Here is a 12110-nt window from a genome sequence, read left to right as displayed (position 1 = left end):
GATTCTGAGGGTGCTACGTTCGCCCTAACGTGACGGTGAGTGGCGCTAGGGAGTTTCACGGCCGCCCTTAGCGCCCGCTCCCTCACAGGGCCATGGTAATGATTGGGGTATCTGTAGCCCCCCTGTGGCTTCTTCCCAGTGTTGCTACCACCTGCCCTGAGTGCAACTTGGCCCAGCCCCCACCAGGAGGAGCCCAATGCCACCCCAGCCCCAGCCCACAGCTGCAGCCTACCCTGCCCATCCCCATGCAGATCTGGGGGTACAAGCCCCACCTCCATACCCTCCTAGGGTGTGTGCAGTGATGGGAGATGCCCCTCCTGTCCTGTGCCCAACCCCCGATGAGCTGTAGCTCTGTCCTGCACCCTGCCCTGGCTGGGCAGCACCTGCCCCAGCCCTAACCCCAGTCCCACACCTTCCCTCACTGCAGGGGCCTTGATCTGTCCCCCCATGCCCCTTTCCTTCCCCGCTCCTCTTCCACGACAACAGACTTACCAGCTGGATGCAGCTGTATCAGAAATTTGATTGGTATTAGCCGATATGCCTCCTTGAAAATTGGCTATCAATATCAGCCCCCAAAATCCCTATTAGTGCACCCCTAATTCTGTATGTGTAAAACCTCATTCTTTCCTTGCTATAACTAGGCATATTTCTCTGTATGTGTGGTTTCTTTCACGTAGAAGAGGGGAAAAAAGAAAATAGGGAATGTTTAACTGCTAAGAGGGGAGGCCAAACTGCTGCCTGGGAGCATCCATCTGCTTTTATAATATAACTGCTTATGTTTGAATGATTCTGCAGCACTACAAGTTAGATAGCTTATTTTAAAGCTGAAGCAGTTTTGCTCCTCTTGCATTTCTACAAAATTATGCAGATATAGCAGGTGCATTGTAACAGTTTATATCAGTTGACCCTGATTCTTTGATATTGATGAAATTATTACATATTTCTGTACCCAGACATTACATCTGGGATATTATTATAGTACTAATTAAATACAAGTCCCTCCCTCACTTTATGGCTAAATATGCTACACTGCTATCCAACCAAATGGCTGCACTGAAGTTAGCACACCTCTTTCTGGTCAAGGAACTTGTTAATGTAGATCTTGGTTTACATGAGGATTTTAATATTTATAGTGCACAGAAATCAGTCAGCAGTGGGGAAGAGACCCCAATATGCTCAATATATACAATATTTTGTTTGAACTTGACATTAGAACAGTTATACTTTATGATGTGCATTTGCAGAGAGAGATATGTACTCTTTCATGCAAATTTTCTTAGGAGCAATGGTGTTAAGCTGACCACAGAGAGTAGGACTTGACCAGAAAGTACAGAAATCTTACTTGAGCATGCGGAGAAGTGACTTCTTAACCATGTCGTACTTATGTATAATGTTTTTCCTTCAGGCCCAAAAGAAGTTTTACTCATAGATATAGATAATGTATTGTGCATAGCTACTGTCTTTTCCAAACTGGCATACTTCTGTAGTTTAGTTAAAATCTTTTTAAAACAAAATTCCATTTTTTTTTTACATCAGGATAATATAAGCAATTAAACAAAAAACAAACATAGAAAAACAGATGAAAAAGTAAATATTTTAGTACGCTATAAAATAGATGCAGATGAGTGGCATGTCATTAACAATTAGGATCACAAAATATGCAAACATTTGCATAGAAATGTTATTCATATGAATATACATATTTGTATATGGATTAGAGTTAAAAGCTATCATTCTGACATTTGTGGTGTGTCAGGAATGTTACAAGAAAAAATTGATGTGCCATTGATTCTCAAAAAAACTGAAAACATATTCACGTATATACATACACAAGTAGCACTGAGGAGGAAGATAGAAAAGTGTAAGAGAAATGATGCTTATTAGACAGAAAAGTGCCTTGCCTATAGAGGCCTACAAGAAAATTGTAATCACTACTGAGGACATCCACTTTCTGCAAAACCTTGAGTTTATGAAGATAGGGAGGAAAAGGAATGCTGCTATTCTTGTTATAAAGGGGGTAGCAATAAGCAAATACCAGTGCTAATCGAGAAGAGGTGAAGTGAGAAAGTAGTGCTACAGCATTTATTTGAAGAAAACTGAATGCACAGTTTGCTAAACAACGTGGCTTAATCAACATAGTGTTGTGCATGAAGGGACCACATTGAAAGTCTTTGGAGGAATGCACATACACAACCAAATATGTATCTCTCCCTTGTACAAAGGAGAATAGAAAAAAACTCAGTTCGTTAAGACTTTCTGCTTGTTGTCTGCTTTTTCTCTCCTATGTTCTCTGAGAGATTCAGTAGTTCAATGCTGCTCATACTTACTATGATTAAGGTCCTAATTCTTCAGCACGTTGCAACTACCATTCATTGTACCTGAGCATACCGAGTGTTCATTGGTATTATTTGCGTTTGTCTTCTCTCCAGAGCTGTAAGTAATGAATCAAGGTGAAAATCACTGGATTACCTCGGGCCTGATTGATCAATGAGGAAACTGAAAATATTTGATGACTTCAGTATTCAATAAACAAACAAAAAAAAAAGAAAATGAGAAAAGGATAACATACTTAATATTTCATAGAAGGATGTAGTTAGCTGTGTTAGTCAGAAGTCAAAAGTAGTATGGCACCTTACAGATTCCTCCTACAGAAATGCATGCATTTATGTAAGATATAATCTACTTCATCAGATGTTATGAATGGACTATAGCATATTAATGGTCCATTCATAGCATCTGACACAAGTAAGCTATAGCCTACAAAAGTCCATGACACTGAAAAATTAGCCTTATACCTAATATTAAATGCTTCAAGAACCACCCTCTAACAGCCTTTTGACAGGGTATGATACTGGACACCTGTTCAGGCAGTGGCAGAGAATTTGTGGTTGGAAAGTGAAAGTAAAACTTGGTTCCTCCCCACTCCCACCCACCGCCCACCTTTCTAGAAACAGTGTAGAGCCTAGAAGAGATTGTTACAGGAATGTAAGAATGGACTGTAAATCCTGTAGCCCAGAAAGGATATGGTTAAGATCTGTTAAAGTAAAGGAAAGATGAAAGTTAGGTAAAACCCAGAAGAAGGAAGTACTGGGATTCTAGAGAGTTGCTAGAGACAATTGCTAGACCAAGAGACCTGCTAGAATGAGAGAGATTCTTTAAAGGGGGTTTAAGAACAGCCTCACATAGCACAGAGAAGAATTGAGAGTAGGTACTAAAGAGAAGAGCTGAATTTGTGAGAGCATGGAAAGCCAGAGACTCAGTCCAAAAAGTGTGAGGCAGAGTTAATGACTTGAAGTAAAAGAAGGGTTGAATCAGAAGAGAATAGAGCTGGATGGAGTCCAGAGGCTTTGAGGGGAGCTGAAAGAGGGAAAAAAAATCTTATAAAGGATCTAGACAGCAAGTGATCTGGCAGTCCAGAGAAGGGGCACAGAGAAAAGGCCACTGTCAAAGCTGTGAGAACTGGGAGCCTGTGATCTCAACTGGCCCAAGTAGGGGCAAGGAAGCCCAGAAGTGATATACTGTTCCCATAAGAAGTGAAGAAGACCAAAGCAGGAGAGTGGAGAGTTTGGTCTTAGGTATGACCTGAAACTGTCACCCTCCTGGATGTGGTTAATATGGTGAAATATCCCATAGAGAGGTATTCTCTGCAAAATGCTGCATAATAACCACCCTGGGAATGGGCAGGGGTGAATACAGGTCACTTTAAAATCCTAGCTCCCACTGCCTTTTGGGTTACCCTTCATTAGAAAAAGGCTAAAGGGAGCATACCCCAACACAAAAACCCTTGGTGAAGACCAGGAAAAAGATTTGTGGAAGCAATACACCTTAGTACCACCTTGAGAAGAAATTAATATAAAACAGTAACATAAATATAAACAATCCTGGTCACTTTATACACACACTTACAAGAAAAACATCCCAACAACTGTAAGAATATGTGCATTAATACTGCACATGTCAGCATTGTAAATTTGCAACTATGAATATTTTACTGTAAGGAATTTTCCTTGGCAGGTTTGTGTGTTTTCTTTTGCAGAAACCATACTGTAAAATTTAATCTAGTAGCAAAGGTGACTAAAAGACTATGAGGCCTCATTACCATCAACTGTGTGTTCTTCACCTAAACTTCAGTTTTATCACTAGAACAAAAATTATTTTGTCTGTCTGTTTTATGTGATTTGTCCTGTTGTATCATCTTTTATTTGGTTGGTGAATTTATTTTAAGTTGTCAAAAGTTTAAATATATATAAATATTATAAATATAATAAAAAATCATTGGCAATACTCCCTCTAAAAATTGAATTCTTCTGTGAATCCCAGACCAGGACACATTCCAACAAATTTGGACACAAAAATTATTTTAATCTTTGAAACAAAAACCAGTAATTCATATGAAAGTTTCAATTTATAATTCATTTATTTAGCAAAATGGCATTTATTTATAAATAATGTGTCTGTTTAACAAACAACCTGATGAAATGTTTTTTAAGGCTATAAAGAAAATCTCATTTGTATTTAGATGCTATTTATAACACCAACATACCAGGATATGTGTGAAAACTGCATTAACCCATTGTTTTACAAAAAAAAGCAAGAGTTGATAAATCTAGCATGTCAATATTTGTCAAAGAAGTAAAGAGAAACTCTTTATCGATTAAAGCAAAGTACAAAATGGATGGGTATATCAGTTATATCCTAGGTAGATAATTATGTCCAATTGCAGAGGCCCGACCTTCTGAGTCCCAATCACTGTTTCATAAAAAGGAGGGAGCCCCGTGGAGTAGGTTGCAAATAGATTTCATTAACAAATTGCCTTTCATTCTAGACTGTTTGTGAACAATATATATAACCTTATCAAATTTTATCTGAACAGCCCACAAAGTTCATAATGGATGTGGATCAGTTTAATGGCGTGGGAGATATCATTAACTACAACATGTATAAATAGTTGGCACAATTAAAAAAAAGAGAACAAAGTACCCCTTGATATATGAATGATGGAAGCTATTCAACAAATGCAGCCCATTTTTATGGAAAATTGATGATCATTATATGTATTTATAACTGGAAAAAAAAATACTTTGGATTGCAAGTGAATTGGACCAGTGCTTATCATTAACCAACTTAGTCCAATAGTGTATGCAATACAATCAGGGAGAAGAATCAAAATGGATACATGTATTTCAGTTAGTTAGTCAATGGTGTATGAATTGTAATGTACAATAAAAGCTCTGTTATCTGGCATCCCCTGGGAATGGGGGATGCCGGATAACAACATATGCTGGTTAATTGAACAGCCCCAGCTGCTGCTTCTCCCGCCGCAGCTGGGGCATCCCTCTGCCCCTCCTGTGGCATCGTCATCCCTCCTGCCACATCACCGCCTATCCGGCGGGCCCTGCAGGACAGGGAGGTGGGCTCCACATAGCCCTGTGCAGCCTTTTATGCCCACAGGCCATGGTGGCTCAGTATCACATGCTGCTTTGCCTCCAGCCATGGGGGCTCAGAGAAACCGGAAGTACCCACGGCAAGGAGCACTTCTGGTTTCACTTTATCTTACAAGCCAACATGCCAGTTAGTAGAGTATACAGGATTGTAAGATGTCAGATAGCGCAGCTTTTACTGTATTAAATTTATTTAGAGGCCACAGAATGCCCAGTGACACCGATGAACTGAAAAAACAATGGCTATTAAACACCGATTAAGGAGAGCCAGTGTTAATTTATATTTATTATTATGTTCTTCCATTTTTTTATATATTTATATGTGCCTCCATCTGATCTCATAGAGAAGTTCTCAGGCGGCCTTCGAGCGTTCACATGACTCTGGCCAAGGGGTATGTCCCCAGAACTTAGGTGTTTGGTCATGTTCCACCCTGAAGGAAGCCCCGACACTTGCCAGCCATGATTTGGTCTTCTCTTTTCCAGTGGGGAGGCTCCTTCCCAGGGTTTTCCGCTGTTCTGGATACTACCTGCCAGAGACATTTTTGGGGCTCCACCTCCCCCACACCGCAGCCATGCACCAACCCTCAGGATCACTGGATGGTGGATCGTTGGCCTGTTCCCTGACTCATCTCTCCCAGACAGCTGAGAGGCGTACAATTTATCCCCGCCTTTGCACCCAACCTTTCTCCAAGACTGGTACCAATCTGGCCTCGATCTTCCTTTGTGACCCTGGACCCATGGAGGGTCTTTCTTCAGTCACAACCTTTTATCTTGAGAGGGTCCCTCTCAAAATGAAAGTGGAATGAAGAAAAGAAATAAAATAACAAAAGGCTCTGGGTGTGAGTTTCTGTCCACTCCACTCACGGGTCTGGTGTCTGTGGTCCTCTCCAGTCCCTCAACATCATCCTTTCTCTTCAATGTGGATGAGACCCCTTCAGAGGGTCTCTATACTGTCCCTATCAGGGCTGCAAACCTTTGTGGGACGTCAGCCGGGGATCAACCTCGCCCTCAGGCATCCGTGCCATCTCCTCTGCCATTCTTTCACCACCTGCTTTTGAATCTGCTGGGAGGTGGCTTTTGATGATGTCATCTGCCAGTGCTGCTGCCAGCCGGCAATAAAAATGGCTGACAAACCACGCTGGCAGTCCTTCTCAGCGTGGCTCTCCCTTCCCTATGGGAGGTAAGTAAGTATGCCCTCTCTTCAGGGCTCTTTCTTTCTTTTCTTGGGTGGGTTGCCCCTGCCTCAGGTCCCGCCATTGGAGGCTGTTCTGGTGCCTCCAGTTTTATTTCCCTGGGACAATATGTCATGAATCAGATGGGACTGATTATTTAACATACATATATAGAAGCTGCACATGATACCAAAAACTGCATGGCTCAAACACTGGATATTTTGGCTTAGACTTGCTTATTGTTTTATTAAGATTTATCGACATACTATGTTTTTGTTACTTTTCTTTTGAGCATTTTGAATTGCGCAAGCGTCTTAAAGAAAATCATCCCATGAAAATGGAATCATTTCATTGATTTCTATTTCTCTTTAGGAATCAATTGAACTACCTTAAATTATTAGTTACTGTGACAGGGGGCCTGCTTGGGACTGAGTCTCCTGCAAGCCCACCTATCTGTCTGTATGGGGCAGTCTGCCCTCTTACCTGCTATGACTTTGCTGTTCCCATAAAAGCATGGTAAATGGGGGAGACTGTCCATTACATGCTCTGATGCCAAGGGGTGCTATTTGCAGCTCCAAATCTTCCCTACACTGTGGTCTATGCCTCCAGATGGCATACATGGTGTCATTATTCTCCCAGCCTAGAGCCAAGCTGGGAGCCAAGCTTCAACCTCACTGTCGGGCCTCTTTCACATGCACATTCATACCGCCCTCCTCTCACTAGGGCCTCTTGGACTCCATCCCCTCTCACAGGGTCTCTTTCTTGCATCAGTAACTTGGAACACTTGAAGCAGCTACTGTAGGCCATAGGCTTTATCCATGTCACACCTTCGTTGGCAAACATAGTCTCTTGGGTCTCTCCCATGACCCTCACCTGGGTAGTGGCCAGCTAAGTTCCTGACCTGAGCCAAGCTTGCTCTGGGCCCTCCCAGGGCAGCTTTACATAAACATACATAAACAAACACCTGGCCCACAGCCCCACAAACTGGGCTCCCAACCCTCTGTTTCCCCTCACTGGGGCTCCACACTTCCCTCAAATAGCTCTCCAGGGGTTTGGCCCATGTACTGCCCTTCAGGATGTCCCACCACCTACTCAGCACACCCCATTGGAATGCTCTTTAGGTGGACCCTCAGCTCTACTCAACCTTCTCCTGGGACCTCACTACCTCTCTGGGGTTACACATCTTCCCCCTCCTTTGGAGCTCTGGGGTTTCCCTCCCCTGTGGAGGCTGATGTGGCCACAGCTATGCTGGGCCTTGCCTGGGTCTTACACCCTGTTTGGGCTCAGGCGGCCATAGCTGTGCCTGGCCCCCTTTTACCCAGAGTGTTGTGGGGGCTACGGGTTAAGGTGCCTCAACCCACCTTTCACTGGGGTGGTAATTGGCCTAGCATTTCCTGGGGACTCCCATGCCACCCGGAGTCCCACCAGGCCACCCATCCCTGGAAGGGTGCAGTTTTAGGCCATGCCAAGGACCAGGAGCCTCCAACCCAATAATCTCCTTCCCTTACCTCCAAGAAGTTTCATGCAGCCTTTCAGCCAGGTGATGTTTCTGCCTGCCTGCCAGCAGGAAGCTGCTGTATTTAGATAGGCAGCCAGTGTTTTAAAATGGCTGCCAGAATCAGGCACCTGCTGGCTGCTTGACTCAGCCCTTAAAATGGCAGGCACTGCACATGCACTGCTACAGTTACAAAGAATTCACAAATTAGCTAACTTGCTACTACAACATAAAAATAAAATCAACTTCTCTGAGGTTCAGAAATTCTGAAATAATCTAAACAAGCTAAATAAATAATAATACACCATTGGTATGATATTTTAAAGAGATGATCACTATCATGGATGGTGGTCCTAAATATTATGTTACATTCTATTATCATCTTTTCTATACTACTTGGAATAATGCTGATTATTATGTATTGTATATGTTGTTGGATAAAACAAATGTAGTTTAAATTAAAATCACATGCCTTAATTGCTTTACAATATATAGCCTTGCAAAAATTATAGTGATCCATTCAAAACAAAATGTTTTAAAGGATCAAAGAAGGGAATGTTATACAAATAGCGTAAATACAGCTTAATGTTAGGGAAATAACATGAAAATAGACTTTTGCCTAATGCTTTTAATCTTATGTATTTTCTTGAGTTTGCATTGCCTTAAACTGCATTTTATATTGCTCTATAGATTGACAGAACTCAGACAAATAAAAAAACAAAAAAGAAGAATCCACCCCAGAACAGCAAGAGAACGATGGCAAGCAACCTTTCAAAAAAGAATACAGTGATAACCCAGCAAAATCCCAGAGGACAGGGTAAATTAACAAAGCTATGAAAATGGGGTGAAACATATCAATTTTGGGTCTTATTCTGCATATCATTCTGGAGCATCATTTTGTCTCATAAGATAGACTGACAGGAGCCCAGCTACTATTCATGACCAACTTGGCTGGCTACTAAGTTATCCAAGCACCGATAAGACTGGTAACATATGCCAGAGCAGAACAGAAATTGGGGTATGAATATGGTGTGCGTGTGTGTGTGTGCACGTGCATGTGCATTAAGCACTTAATCAATAAATGCAGCATCTTGACTTATCTTCCCTCATAAGGTCTTGCTTATAGTTTGAGCAATTGTCAATTTGTGTAACATGCTGCCCCGTCACATGGTTTGAGACATCATAAGTCCCACCCCCTGGCCACCATGTCAGCCACCATGTTGGCTGTCATGATGGTCACATAACTATCTTTTTTTCCTGCCCATGGATGATCTGCTCAGGTCCCTTCTGATCCTACCAGCTATGAAACTATGAAAAACCCTGCTGCCACATCACCTGGTCTGTGACACCAGATGCCCCAGCCCCTATTTTCCATGTTGGCTGGAATGTTGTTCACCATGATGGTCCCAGAATCCCCTGCCCCATCACATGGTCTGTGACATCAAAAGTCCCAATCTCAGACCACCATGCTGGCCACCATGTTGGCCCCAAACCCACCTCCTGCCCTGTCATATGCCCTGTGACTTCAGAAGTCCCACGGCCCCATCCACCATGTTGGCCCCAGAATACCTTGCCTCATCACATGCCTCATGACATCAGACGTCTCACCCTCCTGGCAGCCATACTGGGCACCATCTTGGTCCCAGAAGTCCATGCTTCCCCATCACATGTCCTTATGACATCAGAAGGTCCACTCATTGACTGGGAAATGCCAAGCCTCAAGCTACATGGACGATCCCAGGACCCCAGAAATTCAGCCCCCCTAGGCTGTGGGGCATAGGCCCAGGCTATCAGGTAATGAGGGGTTGTGTCCCCTCTAACAACTTGCCCTGTCCCCCTCAAATAATCTGTAGGGTGAGCGGTTTCAGGGGCATCAGACCTCCTGTGAGGACAGTGCTGAAACGATTGAAGCAAGTATAGGGGTGGGACCTAGGCTGGAAGTCCCTGGCCTGCCTCTTTTCCAAATCCTGTTGGGAAACTCTGCAATCTGGGCTGTGTGTTTTCAGAGACAATGCTAAAGCAGACAGAAGCAAATATGGATTCTTATGTGGTGGAAGTCTCAGACACTATTCAGACATTTCTCAGCAGCACTATGGATGACATCTCAGTGGTTAAGACAGATTCCTGACTCCCAAAACAGGTCTAGGGACTATGGCAGACTCAGTCCCCCCAACAGCTTGCATCAGAGCCACCTGCAGAAACCATGGAAGTGGCAGACAAGCTAAACCCCAAGAGTTCTGCTGCATAACTAATCTAGTTTTTTTTTTGGACAGAGTGGCTTTCTATGGTAAAAGGTTGGGTCTGTTTTAACTATATAATCTCTTTGCAGGAAGCAAATATTGATTCTTACACTACACTGGTAAGGGTCTTTGTTTCTGCCTTAGAACCAAGGCATGCCAGATGCCTGCCAAGAAAACACTATCGTAACAATAGTTCTGAGGAGAGTGGTGTGGGTTCAGATCCTGCTTAATCCCCCCTTTCAGCATGAAGAGGCATAACAACAGGAGGAGCTGACTCAGTTGAGCCACTTGCCTCTACAATCTCAACATCAACCTCCTCTGAACTGCCTTATGGGGTAGGAGATCTGGCTCTAGGGAAACACTAAGTTTATGCTCCACTCCCCTCTGATTCCTCCTTGGTCCCGAGAATTTCTTTTGCTAGGGCTCTCAGGTCCCCTGCTTCCTGATCCACTTTCTCCTCTGGCATTGGAAGGCTCAGGCTGGGAACTGACATGGGGGTGAAGACTGTCATGCTGGTGCTGCTTGTCATGCTGCTGGTGCTGAGGGTTATTATTATGGCTGGTGTTATTGGAGGGGGTGCACATGCAGGAAGTGGCCCCACCTCCTTGCTGCCACTAGCATCAGAAGCCTCATGCCTGCTACTGCTAGGAAAGAGGGTGCATCTATGTCTGGGGGAGGGGGAACCTACAGCTCTCCCTCTTCCCCATCTCTCTTCCCAGCTGGAAGACTTGGACTTGGCACCTGTCTTTCCAGCATATTTTGTTTGCTGGAAAAAAATGTGCATCTATGTGAGTGTGTGTGTAATATATGTATAATGTATGTGTAGTGCTTTCCTGCCGTGCTTTATTTTTGTTTGGGGTGGAAAAAACTAAGGGATTTTGGGGGAAGAAAGAATAGGCAAGGGTAAATAGGAAAGGATTGGCTACAACTTGGTAGCAAGGGACTACCAAGCTGCAAGCTTACAGATGTTGTTCTCTGCTGTTGCTTTTGCTGCTACACAGACAGACACAGCTGCAAAATGGCAGAGAGTAGTTCACAAATAGACTTTTATGGTGCTTCTTGGTCCCTCCCCCAGAGCATTGGGATTGGAAGGGACCTTAGGGACAGATTGTTGTCACTGGCCAGCTACAGATGTCAATATCACAGCAGTCCTTCCCCCTCCCTCTTATCATTTTCTCTTTCCCTGAAAGCCTGCCTCTGAAACAGTCTGAAATAGTCCAAAACATTTCCAAAACTTTTTGGATGGATCTGTTTTGTTTCAGAGCTGTTTTGGAGCTTTGCATTTTATTTCAGATTCGGTGTTTCAGCCACTGAAATGTATGAATCCGAAACAAAATGAAACGGTTGCCAACATTTCACATAGTCCTTATCATTATTGTATTAGGGTCTCACTGAGAAATAATTAGCTCAGGATGTGGCAATTATAAATCATATTCATTTGGCTGAAGACCTACATCTTGTTTTATATGGAGTGATCTACAAAGAAGATAATCTTCTGGTACCCTACCTTGAATGCTTAAATGGGACAAGAAATTACACATTTGTGTTCCAGAGAAAAGTTTAGCCAGAATATAGCATAAAACTAGAAAAAGCAGTAAATTTTGTACAAATTTTGATGGAAATAAAATATTAATAAAAATTCATCCACATTGATGTCATCCCTTAATTTTTTGGGTAAGAGGTATGAGGATGATTTGAATCAAACCTTGAAAAGGATAGATGGGTGTGGGGATCTGTTGACCTAAGAAATATAGCAAGAGAA

General features: G+C 42.9%; 1 long non-coding RNA gene across 1 annotated transcript in view; it reads left to right on the top strand.

The window, feature by feature from the left end:
- The window catches only part of LOC109324552, a 9433-nt gene extending 3233 nt beyond the window's left edge, over nucleotides 1–6200 (top strand). Inside the window, exons 2-3 of the long non-coding RNA XR_002104955.1 lie at nucleotides 5786–5833; nucleotides 5925–6200. This is a non-coding gene — a long non-coding RNA (uncharacterized LOC109324552). The remainder of the gene's footprint in view (nucleotides 1–5785; nucleotides 5834–5924) is intronic.
- Nucleotides 6201–12110: the final 5910 nt, after the last annotated feature.

The sequence above is a fragment of the Crocodylus porosus genome, unplaced genomic scaffold (assembly GCF_001723895.1).
Source record: "Crocodylus porosus isolate Cpor-Errol unplaced genomic scaffold, CroPor_comp1, whole genome shotgun sequence".
Lineage (NCBI taxonomy): Eukaryota > Metazoa > Chordata > Crocodylia > Crocodylidae > Crocodylus > Crocodylus porosus.
The sequence above is the reverse complement of the archived record's forward strand: the minus strand, read 5'-3'. Positions and strand labels throughout refer to the sequence as shown.